This window comes from Diadema antillarum, unplaced genomic scaffold, assembly GCF_040938485.1.
Source record: "Diadema antillarum isolate AM-2024a unplaced genomic scaffold, OU_Dant_1.0 seq00000830_RagTag, whole genome shotgun sequence".
Lineage (NCBI taxonomy): Eukaryota > Metazoa > Echinodermata > Echinoidea > Diadematoida > Diadematidae > Diadema > Diadema antillarum.
In genome coordinates, this window is record NW_027271706.1 from 625,245 (window position 1) to 645,695 (window position 20,451).

At 41.0% G+C, this 20,451-nt stretch overlaps 1 protein-coding gene across 3 annotated transcripts in view; it reads left to right on the top strand.

Annotated features, from left to right (window-relative positions):
* The window catches only part of LOC139740059 (speract receptor-like), a 527,367-nt gene that overhangs the window by 502,673 nt on the left and 4,243 nt on the right, over nt 1-20,451 (top strand). The gene's annotated exons all lie outside the window — the stretch shown is intronic.

Sequence of the window (20,451 nt, forward strand, 5' to 3'; positions counted from 1 at the left end):
GTAAGTGAAATTCATTGGAACGCCTAGTGGGATATTCATGAAATGATTGGCTTTTTAGGAACATGGAATTAAAAATAGACGGAAGCAAATTGTTACAATACTTATACATAAATTGGCCTAAGTTATACAAAAATAAATCTTTAATTTTTAAGAGCTTATTGGAGGTAAACAACGTGTTTGTATGAGAACGTACAGGGGAATGACAGATAATGCGGAGGGCTTTCTTTTGCAAGAGGGACACTCTTTCAAGTAAATTCTGATGCGTGTTGCCCCATACTAAAACTCCATAATTCAAATGAGGCAATATTAACGACGAATATAACATAAGTAATGTTTTTTGAGGAATATGAAATTTCAATCTATTAATAACACCTGTATTACGCGATATTATATTACAAATATTATCAACATGTGATTTCCAGGAAAGTTTATCATCTACAATGACCCCCAAGAATTTAATATTTGATACTCTTTGTAGATGAGAATCATCTAAAACTATATTAGTGATTAAACTATCAACAGTATTGCTGAAAATCATATATTTCGTTTTTTTAGCATTAAGTGATAACTTATTAGCTCTGACCCAATTTGTCACTTTATTCAATTCAATGTTAATTTTGTGAACAAGAAAGTCAATATCATTATGGGCAAAAAATACGTATCATCTGCAAAATGAATAAAAGAGAGATCATCAGATACACGACAAAAATCATTGATATAAATAATGAACAATAACGGCCCTAAAAGACTTCCCTGTGGGACGCCACATTTGACTTCTCTGATAACTGAATCATTGTTCTTAATTGTAACAAATTGTTTTCTATCGAACAAATAACTCTTGAACCACTCCAAGGCCTTCCCACGTACTCCATAATGCGATAATTTATAAAGTAAAATGTCATGATTGATGGTGTCGAAGGCCTTGGAGAAGTCCAAGAAAATACTAACTAAATGAGAGTGATTATCAATGGCATGAACTACTCTATCAACGAAATATAAAAGAGCATGCGAAGTACTATGTTTCTCACGAAAACCAAACTGATAGTTCGTAAAAACTTCATGTACCGTCAAAAAATTGCTCATTCTCTTATAAATAAGTTTTTCTAGAACGTTAGAAAGTGACGACAATAATGAAATTGGGCGATAATTACTGACTTCAAGTTTATCACCTTTCTTAAATATTGGTATTACTTTAGCCAATTTCATTTTATCCGGAAACACACCGTTGAGGATTGACAAATTAAATATATGAACAAGTGGATCAGCAATCGAGGAAATAACACCCTTAAGTATGAAATTATCTATCTCATCATAACCAGAACTTCGTTTGTTCTCAAAACAGGAAACTATATCAATAATTTCAAATCTATTAGTTGGTGTCAAAAATATGGAATCAGAGTTGCGCTGACCTAAAAATTCAGTAAAATGAGTTTCTGTTGCAGGAATAGTTTGAGTATAATTTTCACCTATTTTTGAAAAATAGGAATTGAAAATATTTGCAATATGAAGAGAATCATTAATCACTTCATCATTCACTTTAATTTTATCAATGTCAGAGTGTTTACTCGGAACATTCATGGCCTGTTTCAGAATTTTCCAAGTATTTTTCATATCAAACCTATATCTCGAGAATTGCTTGAAGTAATATCTTTTCTTTTCAGAACGTAAAATCATCGTCAGAGTATTTTTGTATGATGTATATCTATTTTTCGATCGCTCAGTTTTTTCCAACTTATACTTATAATACAAACGATTTTTCCTATTAATTGAACGAAGGATTGATTTTGAGATCCAAGGTAATCTGGGTGTTTTTTTTATAGTCTGTTCTATTTTTTTGTTTTGGAATTACAACATCTAAATGATGATTAAATATTTCCATGAAATTATGAAAAGATATATTGATATCATCGCTGCCAAACACTCCTGACCAGTCAGCATTCTCGAGAGCCACATCAAAACTAGCTAGCTTTTCGGGTGAAACTCTACGACTAAACAAAGGAAGTGACAGAGGTTTAATATAAGATGATGTTTTAAGAGTAAAATAAGTCATTATTGGAAAATGATCAGTCATATCTGAAAGAATTATGAAAGAATCGGGGAGGGGTAAAATATTACAAAAAAAGTTGTCAATGAGGGTGGCAGAACGATCTGTAATACGTGTGGGTTTGGAGATAAGCGGGAGAAAGGATGAAGATAGAAGTGTGTGAATAAAATCACTAGAGATATTGTCATGCTCAGACTTCAGCAAATCTCCTCGAGATCAATCTGATAGATCCAAGACAACTTACCGTTTATTACAATGAAAAACAAAATGAGAAACTATGGATTACAGATGGACTTAATCAGCAGCGCAGTATCACATTGTTGTTCGCGTGACCTACCGCACAATATATTGATTTCACGTACACTAACAATGGACAAGTGCTGCAGTACTAAGTAGACCCTAGGCCTAAAGTTGACTGAAGCGTGATGTCAGACAAGATGCAAACTATAACGTTTGTTAGATCTAGAAATGCTCTAGGCTTAAAAAAACCCCTAGCTTGTAACAAAACTTAAGAGTAAGGCATACCTCATATTGACCTGTTTTGAAGCCTGCCAGTCTACGAGGGAAAGAAAGTGGCAATTTCCCCCTAGAGTTGAGGGTCATTGCTTTTGGATCCATTGCTTTAGCGTGACTGTCGTATATACTGTATGCAATTTATCCAGTTAACTTCAAAACAACGCGCAGCGCGTTCGTCACTACCAAGGCCGCGCACGCGCTTGTTAGGATACACCATGTCCGTGCGGGATGTAGAAACACCGTTGCCCAAGTGTTGTCGTAAGTTGACTTACGCATTTCTGCCTGATTAACATCGGAAAATTCATTTCGTATCTCGCCTTATGCAGTTCCGCCAGATTAATCGCCCTCTCTCCCTAGAAATTTTGCCAAAAGTACTTTCTAAAAATAACTTTCTGTACGGAATCACAACTCATTTTTGGCCAACTTGAAAGAGCATGAGAAAAACTCCCAAAACACTCAAAACCTGAAAATCGACCAAAATCGACTTAGGGAGTTCTGCCAGATTACGGCTGCCACGGAGATGGCACCAAGCGACGCAGTCGAATTATCTCAAAGATGGTCAGGCTCTGGTCTTTGCGTTTCAACCCGTCCTCGGCAACCTCTCGCCAGCACGACTCAAATGCAACTGCTCGCTCTCTCTCCTATCTCAATGCACAACCGCCTATCTCAATGCACAAACGCACCGTAGCCACACATTCCTCCTACATAACATTCAAATCATATTCAAATTTTTCTCCAAAATATTTGTCTATCTAGCATAAGCTCCCTCTATTGGGAACCAAGCGAAACCTACACGACTCAAATGCAACTGCTCACTCTCTCTCCTATCTTGATGCACAACCGCACCCTAGCCACAAATTCCTGCTACATAACATTCAAATCATATTCAAATTTTTCTCCAAAATATGTGTCTATCTAGCATAGGCTCCCTCTATTGGGAACCAAGCGAAACCTACACTCGCACCAATGTCAGATTCATTTTGACAATATGTGAAATGAGAAGTACGATAAATGGGAAGCGTATTAATCAATACAGTACGAGCTGCAGTCTGACTGACTGGTATGATATTTATGTACCATGTTTTCCCTTCCCTACAGGGTCGGTAAGTACACAAATTTTCTTCTGACAGTTATTGTTCACATTTCTTTTCCCTTACAGCATGTCCCTCTGCTGCAGCAAGTTTTCCTGTCCTCTTCCTGAAGGGGATTCCCTTTTTCCGAAGTTCTGTGGAAAGCCCTGTGCAATAGGTGGACGCGGGCCTCTTTGGCAGCCCCAGGAGACCAGGCTAGTGGATAGGTCAGCTGATATTGCAGTCGCCACCCCTAGTACGGCACCCGCATGAGCCTTCTCGCTCCTGGCTGCCCTCAGTGAAGTCCTCCTGAGAGGATGAGCCTGTGGGCAACGGGAGCCCCCGTCTTGTGCTGGTGTATCACATCTTCCACATGGGCTCAGGACCATCTGCCGTGCTCCCTCCCCTACCCCTGGCTTCCCCAGCTGTTCGGAATGATATAAGTCCTCATCAATAAGTATGGCTGGGCCATTGCGGGTCCTCAGCGGCCTGCGGCAGCTGCAGGCACGTCTCCCCCGGTGGCTTCCCCAAGACAACACCCGCCCCCAGTCGACATTGCCACTATGGGGCAGCCGAGTGACAGGTTAACCCCACTCAGGGTGTCCCTCTGGTTCCCGGGCTTAGCAGTGAGCCACTCCCGCCCACTCCCCTCTTGGGCCCCAACCCCCCTGCCTAGGGCTGCCACTCCCTGGTCAGCCCTTTACTCGTTGGAATCTGACTGGTCTAACTGGCCAGATGACTCCCTTTCCTATGATGACCCGTCCCCCGTGACACTGGGCCACAGCTCCCACGGAGACCCCGCCCTGTTGAGACCCTGCTGTTGCGTTACCTCGAGGAGTTCTACTCAATGAATCCCGAGTCCTCCACCCAGGAACAGCAGGACTCCCTCCTCTTGGCGGCCCATGGCATACCGCTCACAACAGATTTTCACCAGGAATATGATTGACTGGCCGCTGAGACCAAGTTTGGACGCTTGCCCTGATAAGTATCCAGTGTCAGCGTAAAGCATTATTGATAAACCTTGAATAGACCATTATTAATTTGATGGCTGGGCATTGTGGCGTGCACCTGTAATCCAGCTGCTTTGGAGGCAAGGGCGGGGATATAGCTCAGTCGGTAGCGCATCTTCCTTCACATCCAAGAGTACCGGGTTCGAGTCCCGAGTCTCACTGAGCAATGTTGTGTGTAAGCATTCCGTCCCCTCTAGTAAGAGGCAAAACACTCTGTCCCCTGGGCAGGATATTAAATGGAGGTCCAGTGTGTGTTTAGCCATGACACACACTTATTCATTCATCGCCAAGAGCAGGGTGCCAACCCGGTGAAGTGGTCCCCTACCCACCCACACAAGAAAACGGGCGAATGATGCCGACCCCTTGTGGTTCATCCCAGGTGACCAGCAATAGTCAGCAAACGGAATGCCCCTGAGTAACTGTCCCCAGAGCTGTCACCTGCTATTATTGCTGCTGCTTACAGTAACCGAGCTGTGTCAGCAGACAACACGTACGGCCCTGTATACGACCCATCGGTGCCGGGACCTTACCCTCCGAGCACTCAGATTCTATCTGTGGCACAGTGCCCAGCTCATGCGCAGCGTCCCCTAAGAGAGGCCATAGTTATTTTCAGGTCAGTTTGTGCGGCAGCACTAAGAGGAGATCGCAGTGCACCAACAGGACCTCGCAGCTGTGCCATTTTTCCAACCCCTTTCAGCCGCTTCTCCTTCCGTGCCCAGCCACACCAAGGCACTGCTCCTTTGCCCCCAATGGGTAACCACAGTTTTTGGGATTACCACCAGCACTCCACCTGGGGCAGAGGGCATGGCCGTGGCCCATTGCACCCCGGTACCCGCTCTGCCCAAAAAAACAAAACAAAGGTGGCTTCTGATGGCTCAGCCTTAGTACAGGAACCCCAATGGGAGGTTGGCTGCAAGCTACGCACAGGGGATTGGATGGTCTCCATAGACCTCAAGGACGTGAACTGGCACGTCCCGATCACACAGTCCTCCAGAAATCTGCTCGGCAGAACCTACGATTATCATTCCGTTCCACTCAGCCTCAAACCGGCCCCTCAACTGTTCACATTGCACATCCACCTGCATGGCAGGTTTTCTCAGACTCCACGGTCTCAGACTGTACTGTTACCTGGACAACTGGTTTCTGATGGCAGATTCTCAGGACCGCATCAACCAGCTTTCTACTTCACACAGTAGAGAATCTGGAGGTCATAGTCAATTGGGAGAAGTCAGTCCTATCTCCGACACAACACCCCACCTTTCTGGGCGCAGTTATTGATCTTCGGAGCGGGCATGCGAGACCTACGCCCCAGTATGTCGAAGCAATTACTGTGGCGGCGTGTACCCTATGCTCAAGGCCCAGAACGTCCACCAGGTGCTGGCTCAGGATTCTCGGGTATCTGGCCAGCCTGGATGTACTTTCAGGCCTCAAGGCTGCATATGTGTCAGCTCCAAGTACACCTCTTCAACCACTACACCCCCACTGCGACCCCCTGCACAAGAGCATAAGTACCACACCTCGTATCCTTGCTCTACTGTAGAGGTAGAGTGCCTCTGCCTTCCTCTCTCAGGGCAAGCCCACCTGTACGGCGATCCCGTCTGTCAGGGTCACGACGGATGCCTCACTACAGGATTGGGGAGGTCACTGTCGGGGGAGAACAGCCAGTGGCTCCTGGCCCCACTCGAATGTCACCCCCAACATAGGGGTGGACAACATCCTCTCGAAGGCAACGTCTCCATGAGAATGGACCCTGAATAGTGAGGTGATGCATCAGTTATTCCACTCCCTGAACATCCCATCAGCCCTGAACATATGCCTGCCTCGGTACTGCTCCTGAATGCAAGACGTGGCGGTGTGGGCCGGGAATGCGTTCTCCGTGCAATGGACGAGTCTCCGCGCCTATGCCTTTCCTCCAATAATTAGGCCTCCGTACTCCTGATTGCACCATGTTGGCCAAAGTGACTGTGGTATCCAGAGCGTCTGGGCCTGTTGGCAGAGTTCTTAAGAGCCCTTCCAAGCAGGCCAGATCTACTGACACAGCCTCTGTCAGGTGAGCCACACCCTCCCCCCCCCCCCCCCGAACCACTTGCACCTGCCTACGTGGCCATCATCCCGAAGGGCAGCTCTCAGGCTGGCCTCGCCCGCCTGGCTTCTTAAATTGGTGTGCTGGAGTCAAGATCGACCCTTTGTGCTATATGGAAGAATGCAGAATTTTGCAACCGTTGACATCTTTCTTTGAAAGATTACACAACAATGAATTCGAAAAATCCAACCGAGAAGAAATCAAAGCATGAATAAGTATCTCAGCTGCAGATTTAGACAAATATTTCCTTATGAAACTTAAATTACGCAACTGAAATCGAACATTCCGCTGAATATGAGTTACATGACTTCGAAATGACATTTCCTGATCAAATATGACACCTAAATTACGGGCTGTTTTCGACGGAGTAATGCAAGTGCTACCGATGTTGACATGACATGACTGACAATCAACTTTGCTTAACATATGCTTTGATCCCAATAACAGAAACTCAGATTTATCATCATTTAGTTTAAGGTCATTGGATGTAAGCCAGATTTTCAGGTCTTGCAAACATGCTTCGAGTTTTGCAATGGCGGATGACAATGAAGACACAGTGGGTTCAAAAGACAAATATAGTTGCATATCATCCGCATAACAATGATAACTAATACAATGCTTGCAAAATACTTCACTAATTGGTTGCATATACAGAGAAAAAGCAGCGGGCCTCCAACAGAACCTTGAGGTACACCAAACTTTGTCATAGTTTTACAAGAGGTAGAATCACCAATTCTGACATAATGAGATCGATCACATAAGTAGGATATAAACCAATCAAGAACAGTTCCTTTGATGCCCAAATATCTCAGTCTTTAAATCAGAATAGCATGATCGACTGTGTCAAAAGCTGAGCTCATATCAAGCATGATAAGAGCAGTGATGTTACCACTATCTAATTCTCTGAACACAATATCTGATAAGTTGACTAACAGTGTTTCTACACTATGACCAGGCTTGTACGCAGATTGAAATGAATCAAGCAATTCATTATCTTGCAGATACATTGTCAGTTGTGAGAAAACAACCTTTTCAAGCGATTTACTTAAATAAGGTAAATTTGAAATTGGGCGGTAATTTTTTAGACACTCCTGATCTAAGCCTGCTTTTTTCAAAGTTGGATGAATAACTGCTTTTTTACACACCTGTGGAACTACACCTAATCTCAGGCTAGCATTTATGATTCTTGTGATAACGGGTGCTAAAACTCTGCCACACTTCTTAACCAAATCTGTTGGGATTGGATCAAGTTCACATGATTTGTTAGGTGAGTTCTTAATAAGCTTTTCTATCTCATTAACAGTGACAGACTGAAACTCACTCAATTCTGACTTGACTTCACATACAATGTCATTTGGCTGTTCACAACGAGTTGGGAAACTCCGTTGGATTGCCACAATTTTATCAATGAAATATTGATTAAAACAATTGGCTAACTCAACTTCATCACCATAAGGGAGGTGTTCTGGCAAAGGAGGTCGCTGTTTTCGGTAAAGTAAAGCATTAGCAACTTTGTACAACTTCTTTGTATCTTCCCACAATCCGTAACCTTTTTTGAATGATATTGTAACTTAGCATCTTTAATCAAGGCATTTACACATCGCCTTTGTGCATGATACATCTGCTTGTGAATCTCCAGTTTTGTGGACCTTGACTTCCTTTCTAACTGTCTACGAAGCAGTTTTGCTTGAGCTATTTGTGGGGTATACCATTCCGTATTTGGGTGTATTGTGACCTTGATTCGTTTCTCAGGTGCCAACTTATGAAGGGTGGCAGTGAGTAAGGTGTTATACAAATTCGCTTCATCGTCAACATTATTAACTTGAGATTCAGCTGATAAAAGAGACTTAACATGAGTATCAGCAACAAACTCTTGTGGGTTTACAGATTTCAAATTCCGTGTCACAACAAATGTTTTTTGATACAACGTTTAGGAAGGTTCAATTCACACATTATTGCTGAATGATCTGATATGCCTTCCACAACACCGGTATTACAAAGTTGTACAGTGTTACCTTTATGAGTTATAAGCAGATCTAATACATGGCCTCGATTATGAGTTGGCTCATTAATATGTTAAATCATATTAAAGGCTGACAATAATTCAGAGAACAACTTCGAAATCGAAGTTGATGAGTCCGCAGGTATATTGAAAACACCTGCAATCAACAAGTCAGACGAGCAGAGAAGCTGTCTATCGAGAACATTAGAAAACTCATCCAAGAAAATCTGAAACTGTACTGAACTGGGTGGACGATATACATTGATGAAATGCAACGATTTCTGCATATAAGGAAAATCCTGGAAATTATCGTCCAGTGTCCGTCCTTCCATTATTTGCAAATGTTTTAGAAAAAATGGTAAATGATAGATTACTAAATTTCCTAGGGAAATGAAATGTATAAACATCAATATGGCTTTTAGAAAAAAAAAAGTATAGTACCAAGCTTTCCTTGATCAACTTGATTAATGATGTTATTTAGTCAATAAACGAGGGGATGGTTACTGTAGGAATTTTCGTAGATTAAAAAAAAAGCATTTGATGGTTTAAAGATCATTTAGCTGACATATTTCATTTTGTTAGTTGTAATAAGGTACTCTCTGAGTACAAGCCAATAACTTTCGGCGTAACTCAGGGGTCTGTTTTTGGACCAACTCTGTTTTTATTGTATATTAAGGATTTACCGAATTCAAGTGATTATTTTACTTTTAGATTATTTGCTCATGATTCCAATCTATTTCATACATTTCCAGTCAAAAAGTACGAGATGGATTTGGGAGAAATCACCTTAGAATTAAAAAGAAGGTACTAGACTGGTGTAATGCTAGTAAAGCTACTATAAATTTGTCAAAGACAAATTACATGCTAATAAGAGGACGAAGACAGACAATCAATGTGCAAGAAAGAATTCAAATCATGAATACAGATCTCCATGAAGTAGATGTTACAACTTTTATTGAAGTAGACATTGATAGGCATTTGACATGGAAAAGTCATATTGCCAAAATCAAATTGTGTATACGTAAAAAAGTTGGTGTCCTATATCGACTGCGAAACTTTGTACCATGAAACATTTTGGTTTTGCTATATAAGACATTTATGCAGCCTTATATCACATACGGTATCAAAGTTTGGGGTGGAGCTAGAAAAGTTGATCTTAATTCTATATTATTAATTTTAAAAATGACAATACGTGCGATAACATTCACTAAGTACTTGACAAGGTCAGGACCATTATTCAAGATACTTGATAATAGTCAAGTGCATAAATTATCTATTTGTAGTTTTATGTATGATTTGATTAATGAGAGTTTGCCCCATACGCTGCCACAATATTGTTTAGTAATTCAAAATGGTTATGGAACGAGGCAAAAAGAAATGGCAATCTTTATATACCAAAATTTAAGACGAGTTTGGGGGAAAACAAGTGTTTATCTTTCCAAGATACAACATTTTGGAATGATCTACCAGTCCGAATTAGGAAGAAAACATCACGGTCAAGTTTTTTGAAACTGTTGTATGACTTATAACAGAAAGTTAACATGCTCATTGAAATATTGTTAGCATACGTTTATCCTATAAATTTAAATACTTTGTTTTTGTTGGTAGTATACATTGTGTACGACACACTTATATTACAATTATCAGTACATTCGTCATGTAATGAATTGTTCAGTTAATCATTTTTCTTTTATTAGCACTAGAATATCTCATTGATAATTATCTAACATCAACCGTGTTAACACATTACTAAACAGTAAAAAAAATAATAACAAAGACTTTGTAACTGCCTGAACCTCAAGGGGCCAGACTCGACTAGCATTTTCTGATTCATTATTATCCTTGCATTTTGACTGCATACAATGATTATGATATTGCATTGGATAATAAATTCACATTCATTCATTCAAGTGGGAGTGTGAGGGAAGATGGACTTCAACATGTCAGTGATATCTGTACGGATTTGGATTTGGATTTAATTTTACCCCCCCCCCCCCCAAAAAAAAAAAAAAAAAAAGAATTTGGAGCTTTGGGAAGAAGTTTTCAAATTAATCTTTCTTTTGAAATCTTGAATCTTTCTTAAATTCAATTTGCGCTTCAGCTACAAACTTTGAATCTGCACGTTTTATGATATGGGACAGTTGTTCTAAACTGTATGGCACATTTTGTTTTGTTTTGATGTTGCCAGAAGATGGAGCTTGGATTCCCAATATCCCGCGTAAACCGTTGGGTATGGAATCTACCCTCTTCGTGAACACTGTAGGCTACGTGCTTACAAGGCTGCGCGCATGTTTCGGACTGCACATGTATATGAGAACAGTATGATATGCGTATGGCGTGTTTCGTGCGCATTATTTCAATGTAACGCGTGTTTTTATTTCCCAGTACCGTTCATGCGTACACTTCGGAACACTTCACTTCGGAATACAGCCTTGATGTTCTGCGTGCTTTGCGGCAGCGGAGGATGGGGAAATAGATGAGTTCTCAGCTATATCACCACCATGTAGAGTCATTGCAAGAAAGGGAGAAAAGAGTAAAGACAATTGTACTGCGTTCTCCAATTATATAAGCCTGTTAGAGAAAAGCAAAACTATAGTAATCAGCCGAAAGATCATCAGCGCACAGATCTACAAGAAAGGACAGCAGCTGGACGAAATAAATGCCTTCAAACACCCTGGTGCTACACTAAATAAGGATGATTAGATCGCTTCACAACAAATATCATGACCATGCTGACCGTAGCATCAACAGCAACGGGATATGTTACCAAGATATAGAGAAGGAGGAACATAACTTTCCCAACCAAACTAGATCTCTACAAATCACTGGCCGTGTCAATTCTGCGGTAGGCCTACGGTATGAAGGCAGAAATGACAGCTGAATCTACCTAGAGGATATAGGCATCTCTTGGGCAAAGAGGAAAATGAATGAGTGTGTTCGTGATCAAATCATTCTTCATGCAGGTCCTCATTAATCCCTTCTTGTAATTATAAAGATGTCTAAACCTGTCTTGGTTCGGGAATATATACCGTCACAACATTCTTTCCAGGAAAATTATGCAAGGAACCTTGGAAGGTGGCAGACGCAGAGATAGACAGCCCAAATGCTGGAGGAGAACATCGAAGCATGGACACGACTTTACAGTCCCACATTGTTTCGCAGCGCAGAGGACAGAGCCGGTTGGCGACGACTGATCTCCTCAGATTCTCACGTCTCTACGACTTTCGGGTCACGAGATGAATGATGAATATTGCACTACAAAAAAAAAAATCACCACAAAGGAAACTGCAGTAATGGAATATAACCCTTTAGCAACTGGAGATTCTGTATATATATGGCCCATGGTTCCCTGGAAGGTATAATGATATTGCTGTCATTTCGACAATTTTTAAAATGATGTTACATAGCTCACAGCAAGTTTATATTTTTGTTTATTTCTAAGCTACGCTTATTTGAAGCCTATTAAGACTTTACCAAGAGACTAGTGTGTCACAGAAATCATTCCGACATACTTTTAACCTTTGACCTCTTTCAAATTACATAATTATATATTCTATATGAGAACAAAAAATGATAAAGCAGAAGAATATTTGAAAATGGACGGGCGGTTTCGAAAGGTTAAGGAAGTAATAAAACGGGCGGTTTCGGGCGTTTGAGTTACTAATGGGATAACTGTATTAATCAAAAGGGTGTTCACATTCCCGTAGGATATAGGGGCTGCAGCCCCTCCCCGTATTCGTATTTCATAGAAATCTTGGTTTCATAGCTTACACTGAGCAAGGTGCATTTTGCATTAATTGTAGATACATACTCTACATGCAATAGTTCTCTCTTCAAGGGCTGTGTGAGACTGAGGTCGTGAGGAGAACATCGTTGGGGTACAGTAGGGTTCTAGGGTGAGGCAGGTCTCTGCGGGCATTGGAGTATGTATTCATAAGATTGTGGTTGGTTTAATAATATGTTATCTTGCACTGCATGGCCAGTTATCGGTACTGTAGAGCGTCCCAGGCCCTTGGCTTGGGCGCTGTGGGAGTACGGATTTTTTCTTGTATTCATGGAGGAAATATCTAGCAGCCTATCGCCTAGATGTTTTTATACTTTATTTCTTTCTTTGTATTATAGCCCCAAGCACAGCAGCCATATTCCACTTTAGGTCTTATGCTCTCATGCCATATAATGTCACTTTTTGATCACACATTCCAAGTTAAGTGAACATGACGAAGGGTCCTCGATGTCCTGGGTTGGATCATTTTGCATGTTGGTTTTCCTAGCTCAAGTTCTTAGAAAACTTTTACTCCTACGTATGTGACGTATTTGCGGGTAGCTTCCTTGGAAACCTGTTGTCCATTTGTGTTAAGGTGATAGCCTAGGGTCGGTACCGCTTCCATGATGTGTACGTGTTGTGACACTTCTTCATGTCAAAGGAGATGCCCATCGTTTTGCAAGTTCTACTCTTGTGCAGGTCTGTTTGCACCTTTATGAAATCGTTGTTTGCTTGAGTGTATCTGCCGACACAGAACACAATTATCTGCAAACAACCAGATTGCCGATACGTCCTCACTTATGTCGTTGATCAATACCACGAACAATACGGTTCCAAACATGAAACTTGAGGGCCGTTACAAAAGGGTGAAGGTGCACCTGACTGGGACTTCCTAGAGAGAAAAGCTTGGACCCAGTTGTGAGTTTGCCGCGTGATGCCATAGTACCCCCCGGTCTATGAAACACCTTTATGTGGAACAACTTGTCGAAGGCCTTACTAAGTTCAAGGGGAAAAATCTCTGAGAGCTATCAGCATAATCTTTCTGAGCGTATGAAAACACCATCAATTTATCACTGATATACATCCTGCCACTTCATATCGTTTTCAAGTATGTTTCATTTCACTCAGTCTTCTCACGGTAAGACGTGTATTCCAAGTAGTCCCAGTGTTTTTTTTTTTTTTTTTTGGGGGGGGGGGGGGGGTTATGAAAAATTAATCGCGGTAGTGTGTGGCGCTCGAGCCACCCGGGATCTTGATTGTAATCACTCCATACATGAGTGCACTATCACGTCGATAGTTGTGGAATTCATATAAAGTCACTTTATTGCAGAGCTCGTTCAAATTGTTGTCACGTATCCCGATAGATGGAGGGCTTCGAGGATGACAACCTCTACACTCGCGCCCCCGATGATTCTCTTCTATGTCTAATCTATATTCTTTGTTTTGCCAAAGTTTCTTTTTTGGGGGGAACGGGATCATTGACTTATAATAGGTCTGAAAGCGAGGGGCAGTTTTGTTTATGGTCAATATTGATAAGGGCGAAAAGGATTAGGATGTGGTTTAAGGAAAGTGAAAGGGTTACAATAACTACCGCGCGTGCCTTGACCATCTCCTGGGAGGTACACACATCCTACGATTGAGAGTAAGGGACTTAATGTGGGGGTTTTCTTGGGGAGAGGATGTCTATCCTTTTTCTACAATGTAAGGGATAGGCCTGCTATACTAACTGTCTTTTGACAGGTGCTACGCCTACATGACAATAGGACAAATGTGTGGCATAGTTATTTTCAACAAATTAACTAATAAATCAACGTGGTAAGTCATTAAACTCATGATAATCATTCCGTTAGGTAAACAGTATCTTACATCAGATTATATTTCAATGTGCTTGGTGAAACTTTTTCAAGATATAACATCAATTCCCAATCAGTACGATCTCAATTGACAAGCACTATCCATATTTTGTCTCTAATAAAATCCATCACTTCATGACGCGCGTAATTATCGTTTCTAGCATTTTCTTCAAGCGATCATGTAAATACTTACGCTTCCATTACTGTTCATGTCAACGAACGTTTTGATGTTTTACTACCGGGATATAAACATTTTAAACCGAAACCTTATAAAAATATTCAACGTTACTTTATTCCATGGTACTACAATGGTATCACATAATTGGCAAATAAAATGAAATGACATGCTTGTCACAAACGTGCTGATGGTTCACTTTCCGTGAAGTAGGTTTAAATGGATCGATGGCTTTATCATTTAAGAGAGCAGTTATTTGGGGATTTTGAGGATTTTAATTGCCCTTTGATCTTTTTAAAAGTTTATGCATTGAGTAATGTAAGTGTAATTTCAACATTAGATAGTAAAATTTTAGAATTTTAACCTGGCCTTTGACCATTGACCTTTGACCCCATCACCCTAAAATCATCCAGGGAATCACTGTCGGGCAGTACATTCATAGATATGTACTAAGTTTCATGATGATACCTTGAGCCACTTCCAAAATATAAAAGAAGAGGAGAAATTTAGCATTTTTCACTTGACCTTTGACCTTTGCCCTTTTACCAAACACTTTCCCAGAGAATCTTTATTAAGTAATATATGTATAAACAAAATGTCTAGAAAATACCTTCAGGCATTGCATAGATATGAGGGGAAAAGTGACCTTTTGAGGAGTTGACCTTGACCTTTTGACCTTTGACCCATGACCAAAAATTTCCCAAGAGAATCACTGTCAGGCAGTATGTGCATATTGTAGCGATTTGGGGTACTTGATCTTCATGCTGTGCTACTTATCGCTGAAGTAATTAGTAGGCTCCAACCCAGCACTCATAATCCCTTGCACACACGCACTTCACCTCAGGTTCATTGCTGACCAACACGTCATTAACAAAATAAAGCACTCTTCATTCACATGCCATTTGGCACGGCACACGTCACACAATCGTAAGAAGAAGAATGCTTCACGATAATAATCTGCACCCGAAGCAACTATACATACCGTCTCAAATGTCTTTATTCGGTGGTAGCAACCAGGCCAAGTGGTGACATGTATAACAAGGACAATCATACTCGTAGCAGGAGGCTGCCTGTCTGGTCTGCCTCTCTAGTGGACAGTGTGCCCCATTCCAGCAGACACAGCAGCTCAGCTCATCAGCTGGTGGATGGTCGCACACCGCTGCTGAACCACCTAACTTCACTGTACTGCACTACATGTGCTACAGGGACCTGACAAGAACTGTACGAACTGCAGGAACTGGAAGAAAACTGAACTCACGAGACCGACATTACACAAAGAAGGCTCACGAGACCTACAGTATGAACAGCGCAATTTACATGTCAATTACAAGTATGTACCTGTACAGGGTGTTCCATGAAGGGGAAAATAACATACTGGCGGGTGCAATTTCATTGCAACTGATTGACAAAATTGCCCTATATCGACGTACATCGGGTGCAATTTCGTCACGCTATCGAGCGCGAGATTGTAACTAATTGAACAGCACCATCTACATATCTACGACATCAAGTATGTATTTCTACACGTGTGGCTTTTAGGGGGCAGTTCTGTCACGGTACGGGGAGTGACATTGTTACTGATTATTTTTAACGATAAAATTGTACTCTTCATTTGACATTAAAAACAATAATAATAAAAGAGGACAAGAACGATGTATGGTTTAATTTCTACATCTTTGATAATGCCATCGTGCTGTCTTTAATAAGCTTTTCCAATTTCTAGCAGAAGATGGACAGGATGTAAGTTTTATTTTTCTCTCTTTTCTTTCTCGCTTCACTAGTTAAGAACGTCTTATTAGATATCCTACCCGCCTGCTAAGACGTTTTAGAGTTCAATTTGTAATTATCTCTGTAACTGTAATGTATGACATTCAATGGATAAAAACATTTCATATCGCAGTGATTCACCTCGATTTGTGGATTATGTTTGTAAGATTATTCTCCTCAAAACGGTACATTTTTCATGAAATAGAATAGTTGTTTTCATGGATGCTATCTTCTTTTTCCGGATCCTTACCGCTACCGTGATAGACGATTACGTTATTTTCTTTGAATTTATACTAAATCAACACTTTCGCAGATGACTACGCCCCCTCCAGATCATGTAGAGCAGGTGACCACTGCAACATTGACCATTTTGTGAAATATTTCCTTGTAAACTTCATTTCACAGCTGAGCATTTTTAAACTTGATTGATTTGAATGTCCACATCACTTTATTTTTTTTTCTAAGTAAGTGCGTGTGTTTTGCGGGAAAGGAAACGAGGGTGTTTTGGCATTTTTTTAATCAATGTGGAAAGATCTGATACACACTTTTACTGATCTATATTTTTTCACAAATACACACACAAACACAATTAAAGATCTTGAAAATTTCGGGAGTGAGGGAGGGCAACTGACGGGGTAACACCCTAGCAACTCTCCTTTTCCATCTCTCGTATCTTCCTTATGCCATTATCTGGACACCCTATACAATTAATTGGTCTGTAGGTGGCGCTGTTCATCCTGTCAGTCTCATGGGCCTTCTTTGCCTAGTGTCGGTCTCGTGAGCCATTTTTGCTTAGTGTCGTTCTCGTGAGCTTTGTTTGCATAGTGTCTGTCTCGTGAGCCTTTTGTGCGTAGTGTCGAACTCATGGGCTGTATAACTCGTGGGCTTACTTCACTTGATGTCGAACTCGTGAGCTGTATAACTAGTGTCCTGTATGACTTGTGAGCTGTATGACTCGTGGGCTGTATGACTTGTGGGCTGTTTATGACTCGTGCGTGTCGGTCTCGTGATGTGCACCCCATACGCACAGCTCATTTACGCACAAATATCAGGTTCCATAATACATTGTGCACGCATGTTTAATTATTTTCTCGTTGTAACAGATTTACCAGTGGTTTAATTCAGCAATAAATTTTACCTCGCACGATAGTGGCCGGGTTCGATTCCCGCCGGATCATGTTTTCTTGATTTTGCTTTACTGTTGTACTTCAGACAACGAGCTTTCACAATGCTGCATTTATTTTTTGATCAGATGCCGGGATCGTGAAATTTTGAACTGAAATTGACTTTGCGTACATGAATTCAGACCATTTGCCCGGTCCACGTGTTAAGTCTATGGACAGTGTTGTAGTTGATGGGAATAAAAACATTTGCCTGAACGATTCGATTCGATTGGCTTTTGTGTTTGATTGTTTGTTTGTTTTTTATCTCAGGTGCCGGGATCATGATGCAATTGAATATTTGCCTTTCTGATGGAATCAGGTCATCTGTCAGCTCCGTGTTTTAGTTTGTGGGAAGGTGGTGTAATCGAACGCTAAAACATTTGTCATTACACGATAATGGTCCGGGTTCGATTCTCGCGGGATCACGGTTTTATTTGCTCTGCTTTGCTGTTATAGTAGGGACAACAAACTATCGTAATGTCACATTTATCTGTTGATCAGAAAATATCATGCTGACTTTTTCAATTGAATATTGGACTTGCGAATGGATTCATGCCATTTATTCACTCCGCGTGGAAGGTGTTTAAGAAAATGTTTTATCGTTTGACCAAAGTCAAGGGGTAAAACATATGGCTTTCACGCGGGTCTAGGGCAATTACCCCCTGGGCAATTACCCCGGACCCTTCCCCTGGCCCTAATCCTAATCCTGAACCTAATCCTAACCCTAAACCTAACCCTAACCCTAATCTTTACTCTAACCTTACCACTAATCAGTATTTAGTCGGGGGGGGGGGGGGTAATTGCCCTGATACGCTTTCACGCTAGAGGCCCGGGTTTGGGTTATTTGTTTGGTTGATTGTTTTGGAGGTTTTTGTTTTGTTTTGTTTTGTTTTGTTTTTTGTAGTTGACACACCACAAGAGGCTTTTATAGTATTGCATTAACTTTTTGATCAGATGCCAAGCTCAGTTATAAATTTTAAGTTGAAAATTGGACTTGCGTATGGATTAGGAACATCTCTCAGGTCCACGTGTTAAGTCTTTTGCTTTCGTGTTGAGACCTTGAACGTTCGAATCCCGCCAGGTCATTTTTTCTTTCATTGCTTGTTTTTGCTTTCTTTTTATAGTTGAGACAACATGCTTTCGTGATGTTGCATTTATCGTTTGATCTATTGCCGCGATAATGGTGACATTTCGATTTGGACTCACGAATGGTTTCAGGCCATTGTCAGCTTCAAGTAAAGTCGACAGGAGTGTGCTTTGGTCAAGGGAAAAAACAACCTTTTCACACTGGTGTCCCGGGTTTGATTTTCGCCAGGTCATTTTATTTCCTTTCATTATTTGTTTTGCTTTCTTGTCACAGCTGAGCCAAAAAGCTCTCCCACTGTTGGAGTTATCTTTTGATCAGATGCCGGGATCATGGTGAAATTTTCCGTTGATAATTGATTTGGATTCAGGTCATTAGTCCGTTCCACGTACTGAGTCTGTGGGATGATGTTTAGGTCGAGTCTTGCACGATAATGGCCCAGGTTCGATTCCCTCTGGGATATTGTTTTCTTTTTTCATTTCTTGTTATGATTCAGACAATAAGCTTTTACAATGTGCTTTTAGTTTTTATCAGATTAAGGGATCAAAATGAAAGTTGCAATTGATAACTCGTATTGCTTATGGATTAAGGCCATCCGTCAGCTGCACGTGTTAACTCTAAGGACGGTGCTTTGGTCGAGGGGTAAAACATCTGCCTTTCACATAATTATAGTGTCCCGGGTTTCATTCCTACCGGGTCATTTTCCTTATTTGGCTTGAGTTGCTTCCTTGTTAACAGGTTAAGACAACAAGCTTTCGCATTGTTGTATTAAAGAGGAAATCCACCCAAGAAATAAATAATTCAATACTCTCATCTTGAATACTTCTATAGACTTCTCTTTTCCTAAACCTCTAAATAACACATTGACACTTCGTACATCTCTTACCTACTCTTTCTACACAATCAACCGAACTCACGTCACTCTGTACCCTCAGATCTTTATTACCTAAGCGATGCCTGGCATAACTAATAACCTACACAAACTGTATTAGACATCCGTTGAAAAAATTTAAAAAAAAGTTCCGTCTCAAACAACCTCAGCTGAATGACAGTGCAAACTACAATATTGTGCCTACATTGTACATCTCTATGCTTAAATATATTTGTTTCTAAACTCATCAAGCAAAAGTACATTGCATAATTACGTTGCATCAATTAGGCAACAGCAGTCATTAAAGACCATCAACTCATCCTATAATACTAGGGACTGTACTATTGCACAGCGCTACATATTCCACTGATCAATATTTATCTACACGTTCTAATTGACCACATTGCCAAACCTACGTAGGCCTGCAGTCCGTGCATACTATATCATGCGTACATGACTACGGCAGCAGCGACTTGTTACGCCTGCACACACAACACATGTTTGTAGGCAGACCATACATAGGCTCGCACAGTCATAGACAACCGTGTATTCAGTGTCACTGAAAACAGACGCAATCAACCAGGGATAAGTAGAGCAGCTTTTTATCAGTTGTGGCAAAACTACATCATTCCATTTGATATGCCAGTTTGATCTCCAGAACTTTCCAAAACTGTTACCAATAACTAATCACTAATAATGCAGTACGACAACATGTAAGCCCTTTAATTCTCGTGCCATTTGTGAGGTTCTTTTATTTTCATCAACTCAGCTGTACACAGCAAACAGAGGGGCTCCCGCCACATGGCGATGCCTCTCTGCTACAGATAACTTTTACATGCACGCTCCCCACAGCGGCTTCCTGCTAGTGGGATCTGACAATCCCCACATTTCCTACCTGATTTTGATAATTTTTGCATTGTTCTACAGGGAAATTTTGTCTCTTTCTTATGAAATTGATAGAATTTTGGAGTGGATTTCTTCTTTAATATATTGATCAGATGCCAGGATCACAGTGTCTTTCAATTGGAAGTTTGACTTACGGATGGATTT